Raw genomic sequence first — 12,407 nt, 5'->3', positions numbered from 1 at the left:
CAAATCATTTCATTTTTTTTTTTATTGTCAAGTGTGGAAAAAAAACTATAGGCAGCGTTTAATTTTGTTATATCTGTGATACAATTACCAAATATCCTGTATTCAAGTTCATTTGAAAATAAAAATGAGCCTGTGATGGGACACTTTGCTCAGCCTAGGTGAAGGGAGGAGGGGACTGGACCTGCCTCAACTGAATCTACCAAGCTGAGCTGACTCCCCAGGGGAGTCCTTGCCTTGGAGGAGGTGGGAATGGGGGGTGTACTGGGGGGAGAGTGGGGGGTGGGGGAGGGAGGACAGGGGAATCCATGGCTGATATGAAAAATTAAATTAATTATAAAATAAAAAAATAAAGTCCTTGTGGACCACAATGTCTGTGAACAACAACAAAAAAAATAAAAATAAAAATAAAATAAAAATATCTTCTTTGGCATATCTTTTAATCTTGTCACTGACAATTTAAGCCTCAAATATTTGGGTGGGTTCTACTCAGCAGTTGCTTGAGAATGTGGGTTATTACTTAATTTGCTGTTCTAATACCAACGGATAGATAAAAGTATAGGTTTCCAGGTAATTTTTCAATTCATATACAACTATATATATATATATATTCATATAGTTGAAAATCTACTCTGATTTCTTAATTAATATATTAAAGTTGAATGAAACAAAGGAGAAAGAGCACTATGTATGCAAGAAATCCTATGCATTCTCAACTCTCAGGTGCTTTCACTAGAGGACAACACACTTGAAAACCACTGAAAAACTTCTCTACATTGCACAGTCAGTATGAACTACTATACAATAAAATGCCAACAAATTTTTACTACACTATAGGTTTTATTTGAAATTCCACCATATTTCAACACATAAAAAAGACATTAGAAGAAAAGCAGTCAATCAAATGACTCGAACTTGATTCAAAAATGAATATCGCATTACTTTCTAAGAACAGAACAGACATACACAAACCAGCTATAAATTCTATCCAAGCACTGGGTTAAAGTGGAATACAATTTGTTGGCCTACAGGTTGACAGGACATTTTCATTTGGTTATGTGTTGTATTTTGGAATAAGATGCAGAGACAAGGAGCTCCAAAGATCTCTAAGGGAAATATTTTATCCAAGAAGAAAGGTTGAAGAACTTTAACCTTGGTGAAAATTGCACACCAATGATAAGTACACTACTTACCCAAGCCCACTTAAAATTCATTCAAAAGCAGGTTATTTTCGTGCCTCAGACACTGAAATATCTATTGATATTTCTGAATGTTCCTACTTTTCATATCCTAGTAGATATCTATGTCCCAGTAAATTTCTCAGTACTTTTTCTTTGTGGGGGGAGTATCATTCTACTAGTTCAGGGTCCAAGATTTTTTCACTTCTGAGATCTATGAGTCAAGGCACATTTCTCTTGAGAAATTGCCTCTGTGTTCAGTTATTAGCATTTTTATTGAGCTCTATTTTATCTGGTGTGGAGATGAAATAAGACGTTATTTGATTCCAATAGAGAGTAGATAGTCATCGTATAAAACACTCAGATTTTAGACACATTAATGAGGCACGCTACTCCTGATTTCTTGGAATGAGGATAGAAAACAGAACAATATTATGACTAATAGGTCCTCAGTGATGACAAATCCCAGCCAAAGTTATATAGCTTTATCTCTTATAAATCCTTTTAAGTTACAAATAATAACATAAGAACATATCAGCCCCACTCCCACTGATAGGGGAGTGGTAGGGGCCATTAACAGCTCAAAAGGCATTTTATGTCCATACTCACTTCTCTCATTTTTTAATAAATTAAACACTGAAGGAATCTTCACAGTGAAAAAATACTACAAGTTTGGAGTACACTACAGATACATCAATACTGTGTAGCTCCCTGATTTTCAATAGCAACAGCAGGGAGCAAATATCTGATTAGAAGCCTAGACTGGTGTTTCATAAAAAGCAGATAGATTTTTAAGAAACAAGTGATGTGTTATTACTGGTCATGTAGACAAAAATGTCATCTATTTTTATGATGTAATAATGGGGGGAATATATTTCACAATTGATTTTCCAGAATGTTGGGTAAGCGGCCTAGAAGTGAAAGAGTAAAAGTACTCTGAACTTTCCACATAACATGAAAAGCTTTAATCTTCAGGTACTTGCTATGATTCCTATTATTTTTAATAAATAAAATTCAACTTTTATGATAAGAAATATGCGATAACAAAATATGGAAGATTACTACATCTCCTGCACAGAGCCCTAAAACATGGAGCAATGTCCCCCAAAGAGACCCAAGGGCTAAGAGGAGGGTCCTTATAGATCAGGTTCCAGTTCTTGCATTTCTAGTATCAATAACCAGATAGATGGGGAAGGGAGTGAGTTGGAGGTAGAAGTAGAAACAAAGATGGAGATATATAAATGATATTTAATGATGATAATATAGATACATATGTATAGATAGGCAGATATACAGATAAACAGATAGACAGACAGATGGACAGAGAGATAGATAGATGATACAGACAGACCGACAGATAAATACCACTAACGTGAAAGTGTTTTCTAAGATCATATTTAAAAAGCTGTGTTTCACAAAATGCATTGATGTAATACTATCAAAAGAGAGAGAAGAAATATGGTCTCACAATTAATTCCAGCTACAGGGTTCTCTGGAAATTTATGTTATATGGAGTGAAATATTCAACTCCCTGGTATTTTATCCCAAACATCAAAGCAAGCTCTTGAAGAGCTTCATCCTGGTCCTTTTTGCAATGTGCCTAACTTTCAGTCAGGCAAGTCAGATACAGGATCCACAGTGGCAAATTCTGTAAATTCAAAATCTGTAGTTTTTATTCCATATATCATGAGCAACATTAAGTGATTTTATACTTATTCTGTATGTGTGGCATAATTTTTATTACATAAAATGCTCAACACAATATATGTATGTATATATACATGAGATTAAAAAGGGAGTTAGTGCTAAAACAAAGTCTTTAAAAGCAAATGCCTGCCATCTGTAGCAGGAGCACTTCACAAAACCCAGGGGTGTCTTCTTGCCCAACTGTCAACACCAGGAAAAGTGCCAAGGGGACAGATGCTAAAACTGGAAAGTCTCATTGAGGGCATGACATCAGAATCCTATAATTTCTCTCTAAAGAAGCATCATCCTCCACAACAGCAACAGAGAATACATGAGAAAACAAAAGTGCCCTCCTAATGAAAAATGGCCTCCATTACGCTGTTATACTATGAAATTCTATTAACAAAAATGAGCATACTGTTTTGTGGGATGTGATGTAAAATTTGTATTGAACTAGTTTCCAAGAAACCAGCAGGCAGTTTTGTTTTGATTTTTTTTTCTTTAATCATTGGCAACAACAAGGAACATATGATCAAGCAGGAAAATAATAACAGAAGCCACTACTAAAAATAGTGTCCAATCACAGTGTAGGGCTGAACAAAACAATAAGGAAATCTTTCTCTGTTTAACAATACCCTGGCAAGCATGTGGAGATAAAAACTGGTGGCTCCCATGTAGCATGCAGCATTAAAAATGAAAAACAACTTATAATTAATACCAAAACATAAAACAGACATCCCTTATTAAAATCTGGTTTGTGCTTACACAAGAACTGCAAAACTTGGATTTTCACTTTCGTTCAATTTTCACCTTTATCAGAAAATATTTTGAGCTTATACACTTTAAACATGTTAAGCTGCAACATACCTTTCACAACAAGTTGAATCAGAAAAGGGACCTGCTGACAGTGACATCAGCTCCTAAGGACAAGGCTGAAAATTGAGACAGTGGGCCAAGCAGACAGCAGAAATGAAAGGGACAGGCAGTGTGAAAACTGGGAACATGGAAAGCAAGTTCAAAGTGTACAGAATGGACACTCGTCAACTTCAAGCTAGAAAGATATGTTGGTGCTACCAAATCTCATCCTTCAACATAAAGACAGAAGCTATTATTTCAGCTTGAAAGGCCCATGTTACATAAGAGTTCATAAATGTATGTATCAAGCTTTGTTTAAAAAACATGAGGAACAGATACCCTAAACACTAAAGCCTAGAATGTTTAGGAGACAGTGATTTCAGAAGGGTCTCTGTCTCAACTAAAGCTCCTAAGGGTAAGAATGGCTACCTTGTTGGGTTTTGCTTTCTTTCAGTACTGTGGGGATTCAGCTATGCTGGTTCTCATCAGCTTTGTGCACAAACAAAACTAGGATAATTAAAGAATAAAAAGACTACGAAGCTCTATCTAACTTCCTCCAATAATGTCAGGTTTCATAAGAAATGAAAGAAAATCCTGGGGTTATCTGCTTTCTACAAAATGTGTGAAAGCAATATGAGCTTCCATGTGTTTTTCAGATGAGATTTCCCTGTGCTATGCAGTCTGGTTTCTATCCTATTCAATGTTTCACAGAAAAAGTATTATCATTGCAAGGTACTGAGCATGAGTCACTGGAGAATATCTTCCTGAGGGGGCTTGAATATTGTCTCTTTCTCCCTTTTTAATATAGGAGTAAAAGCGAACTGTAATTAAATGAAGCTTCAAGAACTAGAAATTCATGAAAGGAATGTCACTGGTAGACATTTTACCCAGTTCATTTTCTCCTTCACCTTGTAAAGCCTGTATCCACTTTTATGTCTTCATTTGGAGGCAAATTGATCATGGGGTCTTATCATCAGTTAACCCTTTTCATTTCCATCTCCACTGATGATCATGTCTTTCGCAGAGAAGAAAACTCATAAATATGCCTAGGTGACACATGCCATATTAAAAATTAAGAGTGTAAGAAAATGTTGACTTATTTCCCAAATAGTAAAATAAAAACACAAAAAGCAAAAAACAAACATTTGTTAAGGCATTTTTGGCAGGTACTATCTAAAGCAATATCCCCAGAACTCTCTAGCACATTTCTAAGCACTTTTCCAAGTCTATAGTTGGGATAACTCACTATTGGGCTATTTTAATTTTCTGCTAAACAAAATTTTAAAAGTTAAAGAGAGAGATGTCTCCTTGGTGAGAATGAGAACTACATTTTCCTGTGGGTTTGAGGACAAATATTTAGAATATGGTTAAGAATTATGTTGATATAGTAAAGTGGAAACTAGGTCCTCCTCTAAGATCAATGAATTTAGTAGCCCTGGGTAGCTGCCTAGATTGCCTGTACCAGCTGGTGGTAGCAGTGTGGTAGCATAAAGAGGAAGAGTAAATACTCTTCACACAAGGACAAGGAAGAGAGTGATTGCCAAGAGATGGGCGAGAGCATATAACAATTATTCAATTATTAAATGAGGAAAATACAAACTTGCCCTTCAAAATCTCAGCACTGATATCAAGTAAGAGTTCTAAGAATCCCAATTACAAACAGAATCCAAACTTTTGAGAGAACGGATCCTCGAAAGAAAAGAAAAATCTTTTTATCCAACATAGAATTTTTCAGGTGTTGATACAATGGAAGTCATATAAAAAACAGGTACGTATGCCTCTGAAGTAGTTTAAGGTCATTTGGGTGGTCAATACTAGAACTGATTACTATCCCTTCATATGGTAGAATTAAACCAACTCAACTACATTGACAAGTCTGAAACAGTGTCTAACTGACATTCTGTTCTCTAAAGATGTCAGTTTTGAATTTTAGCATATCTGAAAGTGATAAGCGATTTGGAGCTTTTTTTCTATTTATGCTTCCGTATTTATTCATGTTGGTGTATTCACAGCAGTATATTATAAACAGACATAACTATTTGGGGAGGGTATTTTAAATAGGTACTAAAGTTAGCCCACAGATATGGCTCAGTGGGTAAAAAGGCACCTTCCACAAGCATGATGACCTTAATTTGATCATTGGGAGAAAATTTCTGAAAGAATTCTTCCTATCTCTACATGGAAGCTTGACATATGTGCACCTACACACAAACATGCAAACACACACACACACACACACACACACACACACACACATACACACAATCATACTAGATGCATTTAAGAAAACATTTTCAAATAATATTAAAAATTATTTTTGGTGGATGCCAGAAACTGACTATTAGCATTGTTTTACACTAAAGATTTTCATAGTCCTCTAGCTATTGATGAGCTTTCTTCTGAACATGATTAAGTTGCTTGGAAATAGATTCAGATTTTCAAGTACTGCTTTTAAACATTGTCAAGCAGATTTAGAACAAATTTTAATCTAGAGCTGATTTTGTCCTGACATTGAGCAAAGTCTTTTGACTATTTTATGTGATGACTTTTGAATTATGAGATTTTCTACTCTGTTTAACATGAGCAGCATTACTCTCTAGAATGGCGTGCTTTCTGGCTCTTCTACCTATAATTTTTTGAGTGAAACCAACACAGAGAGCTTCCTCATAAGCATTAGCAGAACCATGCCCAGCCTAAGATTGTAAATTTTGCAAGTATCCATAATCTTTTCTGTTCTAGCTTTCTCTTCTCAGGTATGAGTTTTTGTGACTTCTGGACTCTTCATCTTCTCTGGGCTCCTGGTTTTCTTCCTCAATTCAAGAAAACCTTCAGGCTCAACTTAAGACCTCTTCTAATTCCACAGTCTTAAAAGATACAAGAAGCTAGGCAAGTCAGCAGTCTGACTTTGTCTGTTTGTTAACTTTTGGGCATCATTGTCCTACCTTATTTGATTCCCAATATTCAGAAAGCTAGTGTTTCACTTATTTTATATTTTATCTATGGCTTTGGGTTTAAGGGAATACTCGGGCTCTGATCATGAATCTTTACCACTATGGGGATTTTACAACCAGGAACTTGAAACTGAACTGAACTTCTTACAAATTTTACTATATCAAATTATAAGCATAGAGATATTTTTGAAATCCATATCATATTTTTCTATGGAACTAGACAATGATTGCCACCCAAAAGCAAAATTTATTAGGTTTTTTTTGTGTTTTACACAAAAGAAATTGATGTGTGAGAGCTAAAAATATGGTTTCTCAAAAAATTTGAATGATCTGCATTAAATGGTTAATTTTAAAAGCCATCTATAATACAATATAATAAAGAAAAATTTATATTTTAGAATAATGGTCAGAATATTTACATGGCCCACTTTTAAATTTAAAATGGACTTATGGATTTTTGAATACTTGAGGATATTTTGTATTCACGTAACCAGATCTTAAAATTTGTTAAATACATCTCAAATCCTTGGAATAAATATCTCCTTGAAAACTGATAATGTGATTTGTCATTGTAACAGCCAAGAGTTGGAACCTTTAAGAAGAGGTGAATTTTGAGTGGATTTTATGTGGAAGGCGAAACATATAAATCGTCTTTCATTCATCTATATATGGAAGGAAATACAGTTTTCCAGGCCTGTTTCTTGTAGGTTATCCTTTCCTCATCAGAGATGGAGCCCTGTGTTTTGTATTTCTGTTAATGCAGAAACATATGACTGATTGAAGAGCTGCAAACAAATGCCCATGGAACATTCAACTCCCAACAGGACGTCTATATCATCCACCCACTAAAGTTCTGGGATCATCAAGGAACAGCTGGGATGAAGGATTGTAAGAGCCAGAGGTTGAGGAGGATCAAGGAGAAACACCTCCTGGACATGACATGACTGCTACATCGATGAACTCAGAGCAACTGTAGTTGCTTTTGCAGGACCAAATTAGTAATGTTCTAAAATGGAGAGGGGAGAGGGTCATGAACCCCTATCCCTACCTGGAGAGCTAGTGAAAGCTGATGACTTCTAGGGGAGGGAAAGTCAGTTTTCATTAAGGGAGTTTCCCCTAGAATGTGGGACATGCTCCAATTGATACCCCACACACCCTGAAGTGTATGGCAGCACAAATAGAACTCAGCTGGAGATATATATATATACTAAAGATATATATATACTAAAGAGGACATGAAGTCAAGAGGGGTTGGGGTGGTAAGGGGTTGATGTGATAGGACTCAGGAATGAAAATAATTAAAATTCTATAAAATTCTCAAAGAATAAAAATACTTTATTTTTAATTTTTAATTTTATTTTTTGTTTTTTTGAGACAGGGTTTCTCTGTGTAGCTTTGCGCCTTTCCTGGATCTTGCTCTGTAGACCAGGCTGGCCTCAAACCCACAAAGATCTGACTGCCTCTACCTCCCGAGTGCTGAGATTAAAGGCATGCACTACCACCGCCTGGCCAGAAAATACTTTATTTTCAAAGATGAGACTCTCTTCTCCCCAATGTGTTTTTGACAGCTTTTAAAAAGTATTAGATAGTTGTATGGGTGGAGAGATTACTCAAAGCCGTCAAGAGTGTACACTCCTCTTGCAGAGGACCTAACTTCCATTCCCCTCATTTACATCAAGTGTCTCACAAATGCTGTAACTTCAGCTCCATAGGTACTCCATATCTCTTACCTTGGTTGTAGCTGGTAAACCTGTGAACATATTTCTGGGTGCTTTCTTCTATTCCATAAGTCTATTTTTGTGTGATTAACATATTTTTCTTAAGATATCTCTAAAATATAATTTTAGTTTAAGTATTTTAGGCTGAACTTTTAACTGAGAGCTGCTTTTTGTACTTCCAAATTAATTGGGGGATTTTTTTTTCCTAGTTCTGTGAAGAAAGAGGTTGGAATTTTAATTTGGATCAAGACCTTGATGTAAGGTATGCTACTTTGAAACTGCTAGAAAAGGCCTTTTAGGATAAGCAAGGACTTTCCAAAGAAGATTCCAGTAGCACAGGAAATAATCGGGGAAATTGACAAATGCTTTACATGAAGCAAAGAAAATTTCTGCACCACAGAGCAAACACTCACCAGTGTGAAGAGACTGCTGACAGATTGGGAGAATATCTTAACCAATTACACATCAGGCAGAATGTTAATATTCATGATGTATAAAGAACTGTAGAAACTGAACACCAAAAGCCACTTCACTGAATCAACACATGGACAAATGAACTCAGTAGACCGTTGCCAGAAAAAGAGATACAAATGGCCAAACAGTACTGTTTAAAAGGTCTAACATCTTAGCTCTCATGGAAATACAAATTAAAACTGCTTTAAGATCTTTTGTTACTCCAGTCAGAATGACTATTATCACAAAACTAAATGACAAATGCTGGAGATCATTGAAAAGAAGAATACCTATTTGGTGATAGCAGGAATGCAAACATGTGCAACAATTATGCAAGTCAGTATGGAGGATCCTCACAAAACTGAAACTAGAACTATGTTTATGAAGCTTGGAGAGATGGCTCAGTAGGTAATAGTGCTTGCTTTGTAAGCATAAGGATGAAAGGTTAGTCTAGATTCCAGCATCCAGCTAATAAGTTTGCCATTGCATGTCTATAACCCAATACAGGGATGAGGGAGGCAGTGGAGGCAGAAGTATCTGAACACCTGAGAGTGAGAGACCCTATCATAATAAAGTGAAGAATGATAGAGAGGGACACCCAATGTCCTCTTTTGCCTTTTACATATGTGGATAGAACATGCATACATGTGCAAATCCATCACACACTTATATACCAAATTACACAAACCTATACTCATGTTTAAAAAAATGGGGACTGGAACTGGAGAGATGGTTTAGTGGTAACAACCACTAACTGCTCTTCCAGAGGACCTGCATTCAATTTCCAGAACACAAATGGCAGCACACACCTATCTGTATCTCCAGTTCCAGAGGACCTGACACCCTCACATAGACATACATGCAGGCAAAACACCAATACATATAAAAATTAAAAATAAAAAGGTTATTTATAATTTTGGTTATATATTCAAAAGACTTTAAGTTAATATGCCACAGAAAGACTTTTACATACATGCTATTCACAAAAGGAATCAGTCTAGATGTCTAGATGTCTATCAACAGATGAATGAATAAGGAAAATGTAGCACACATTAAAAAGGTATTTCTGTGCAGCTATAAATAAGAATGAAAACATGATATTTGAGGGGAGGTGATTAAAACTGGAAGTCAAAATGTTAAGCAAATTAAACAAATTGATCTCAAAAGGCAAATACTGCATGTTTTCTCATATACAGAACATATTAAAATTACTTATGTACTTACGTATGCATATGCTATATGTGCATGTTTATAGGTCATGAAACTATAAAGAGGATAATGGAAGAAGAAAGGTTATGTAAGGTTGAAAACTGAGGTGATGGATAACATGTTAAAAGAGAGTGCACAGAAATGTAGACTAACAGGAGCCAACGGGAACTGGCTAAAGGGAGAAAGATGGGAACGGGTCCTGGGGATGGGAAATGATTGAAGACAAATTACAATGACACACATGAATGAAAAATGTCATTCTAAAACCCAATAGTGGGTATACTAAGTAAAAATAAATACTAAAGCTAATTTTCAAAAGGAATAGTGTGAATCTGGGGGCTAGGCTCTTGTGACTGGGCCATAGTCCTCATCCCAAGAGTGGGTTTGTTCCAAGCACTGCCTCTCTTCTGTCTCACTCACTCACTTCATCTTCCACACACACAGTCATTCTTTTTGACTTCCCAGACTCCAAAACTATGAGCCCAATACACTTCTGTTCTTTACAAACTGCACATCTGAGTATTGCATTATAGCAACCAAAAAAATAGACTAAGACGCCAGATAAAATTAAAATAATATAATATTTTACTAATTTCCATGTTTGCCTTAGGGTCTAGAGAAAAGCCTCAACATAATGAAACCTATTCTTGCCTGGTGAGCCTGGTTGACTTATCTTAGGTGACTAATGTTGATGATTACAAACTTAGATATCCTCTCAGTGACCAGGCAACAGCAGTTCAAAGTCCAACCAGCTGAAGCCATTTCTGTTGCTTGACTGAACATAAACGTGATTTCTAATTGAGCAACCTGAACTTGCTGAGAAAAGAAGACCAAATGGCTTTCTTTTCTCTGTCTTCTTTTTTCCATTCACTCTTTCAGATCTTCACTCCTCAAAACTCTGACATTTCAACCTTGCAGTTTACCTGGGGGCTTGAGTCAGCCCCTTTACTGACTATTGCAGCAAAATGAACTGCATTTTTTGTGGGCTTTTGTGTTTTTCCTTTTTTCAAGTGGGGTATGATGGGCTATTTTTGTCTTTGATTAGACTTTGATTATTGATTTTTTTCTGTTTTCTTTTTTTCAAAGAGAGCATGAAGTTGGGTAGGTAGGTAGATTGGAAAGATCTAAATGACTTTGGTCATGAGAAGATTAAAAACATGATCCAAATACATTTAATGAAAATAAATTTAATTTAAAAAAGAAAACAAAATTCCTTGCAGATTGACAAGTTCCATGTGTCATATAATTATCATTTATAGCTTTATAAATAGAGAACAAGGTGTTAACTTTCATTGAGTAGTTTTTCTTTCTTTTTAAAAATCCCATAGGCATGCATCCAGCATCTGCTTGTGGAATGAGGCATTGGTCTGTGAGTCATTTCAACTAGTGCTTTAGCAGTAATACTAAGGACCATAATTTTTTATGATGTGGGTATCACTCACTTGAGATGATGTGGGTGAATATCACTGATTCAAGATTCTCCCTCCATCAAAAAGGGGGCCTAAATCAAAATCTATAAAATATATTTGAAGTAGCAACTTATTTCATATTGTATTTAATACTTCTGGGGAAATATAATTTTGTCTTTCACAGCAAATTAGAAATGGTTGACCATTTGTTATCTATATCAAATGCTCAGCATTTCTCACTGAAAACTAAACATTGAGGGTTCATTTTTCAGAGGCTTGAAATCTAATTTTTCATTCAAATAGGTAATTCGGGGAGGGGAGCCAATTGAGAATTATATATGCAGAATTTTTTAATATAAAACTGAATCTTCTAGTGGTAGAGTCTATTTCAGCATTCAAAATGAATTCTTACATAGTGACATGGATTGGTTTAATCTCTACATTTATTAAAAAAAGTTTATTTTGAAGAACCAAACACCAATATATTAAGTGAAAATTGGAGTTTTGTTGTTGTTATTATTTTTTTTGACAATTTTTCCATTAATCTACTTGGCAGAATTGGCGTCTGTTTCATAGGATCCGTGCAAATCTCATTTGATTTCTAATTTTAATAAATCATAGATTAAATACTAAATGCATTTTCCATCCTTGTTTAATCCTTCATACTTTCAAATGATCTGTAAGTAATGCCTGACTGTGAATGATCTCTTTTCAGGTTCTTGTAACAGGCCTACAACTGCACACTGAGTTTTGATGGTCAGTTAGCTAAACAACGAATAGAAAGTAGAAATGAACAGCTCATGAGCTACTCAGATGCCAGCTTGACATCTCCTCCATGCAAAACTTCAAGTCAAATGGTGGGGCTGAATGAAGAAAATAGATTGAAGCCACACAGCTTTTGGATCCTATTCCCAAATATGATGCTGTATGGTTTCCTTCATGTATTTCTGA

General features: G+C 35.5%; 1 protein-coding gene and 1 long non-coding RNA gene across 2 annotated transcripts in view; one reads left to right on the top strand and one right to left on the bottom strand.

Moving 5' to 3' along the window:
• Nucleotides 1-12,407, bottom strand: part of Kcnj3 (potassium inwardly rectifying channel subfamily J member 3) — a 160,865-nt gene that overhangs the window by 112,368 nt on the left and 36,090 nt on the right. The gene's annotated exons all lie outside the window — the stretch shown is intronic.
• Nucleotides 2,090-7,875, top strand: LOC121828637 (uncharacterized). The gene is made up of 3 exons (XR_013050484.1): nucleotides 2,090-2,150; nucleotides 5,442-5,484; nucleotides 7,431-7,875. It is a non-coding gene; the product is annotated as an uncharacterized LOC121828637 (long non-coding RNA).

The sequence above is a fragment of the Peromyscus maniculatus genome, chromosome 4 (genome assembly GCF_049852395.1).
Source record: "Peromyscus maniculatus bairdii isolate BWxNUB_F1_BW_parent chromosome 4, HU_Pman_BW_mat_3.1, whole genome shotgun sequence".
Lineage (NCBI taxonomy): Eukaryota > Metazoa > Chordata > Mammalia > Rodentia > Cricetidae > Peromyscus > Peromyscus maniculatus.
This window is presented reverse-complemented; position numbering and strand designations above follow the sequence as displayed.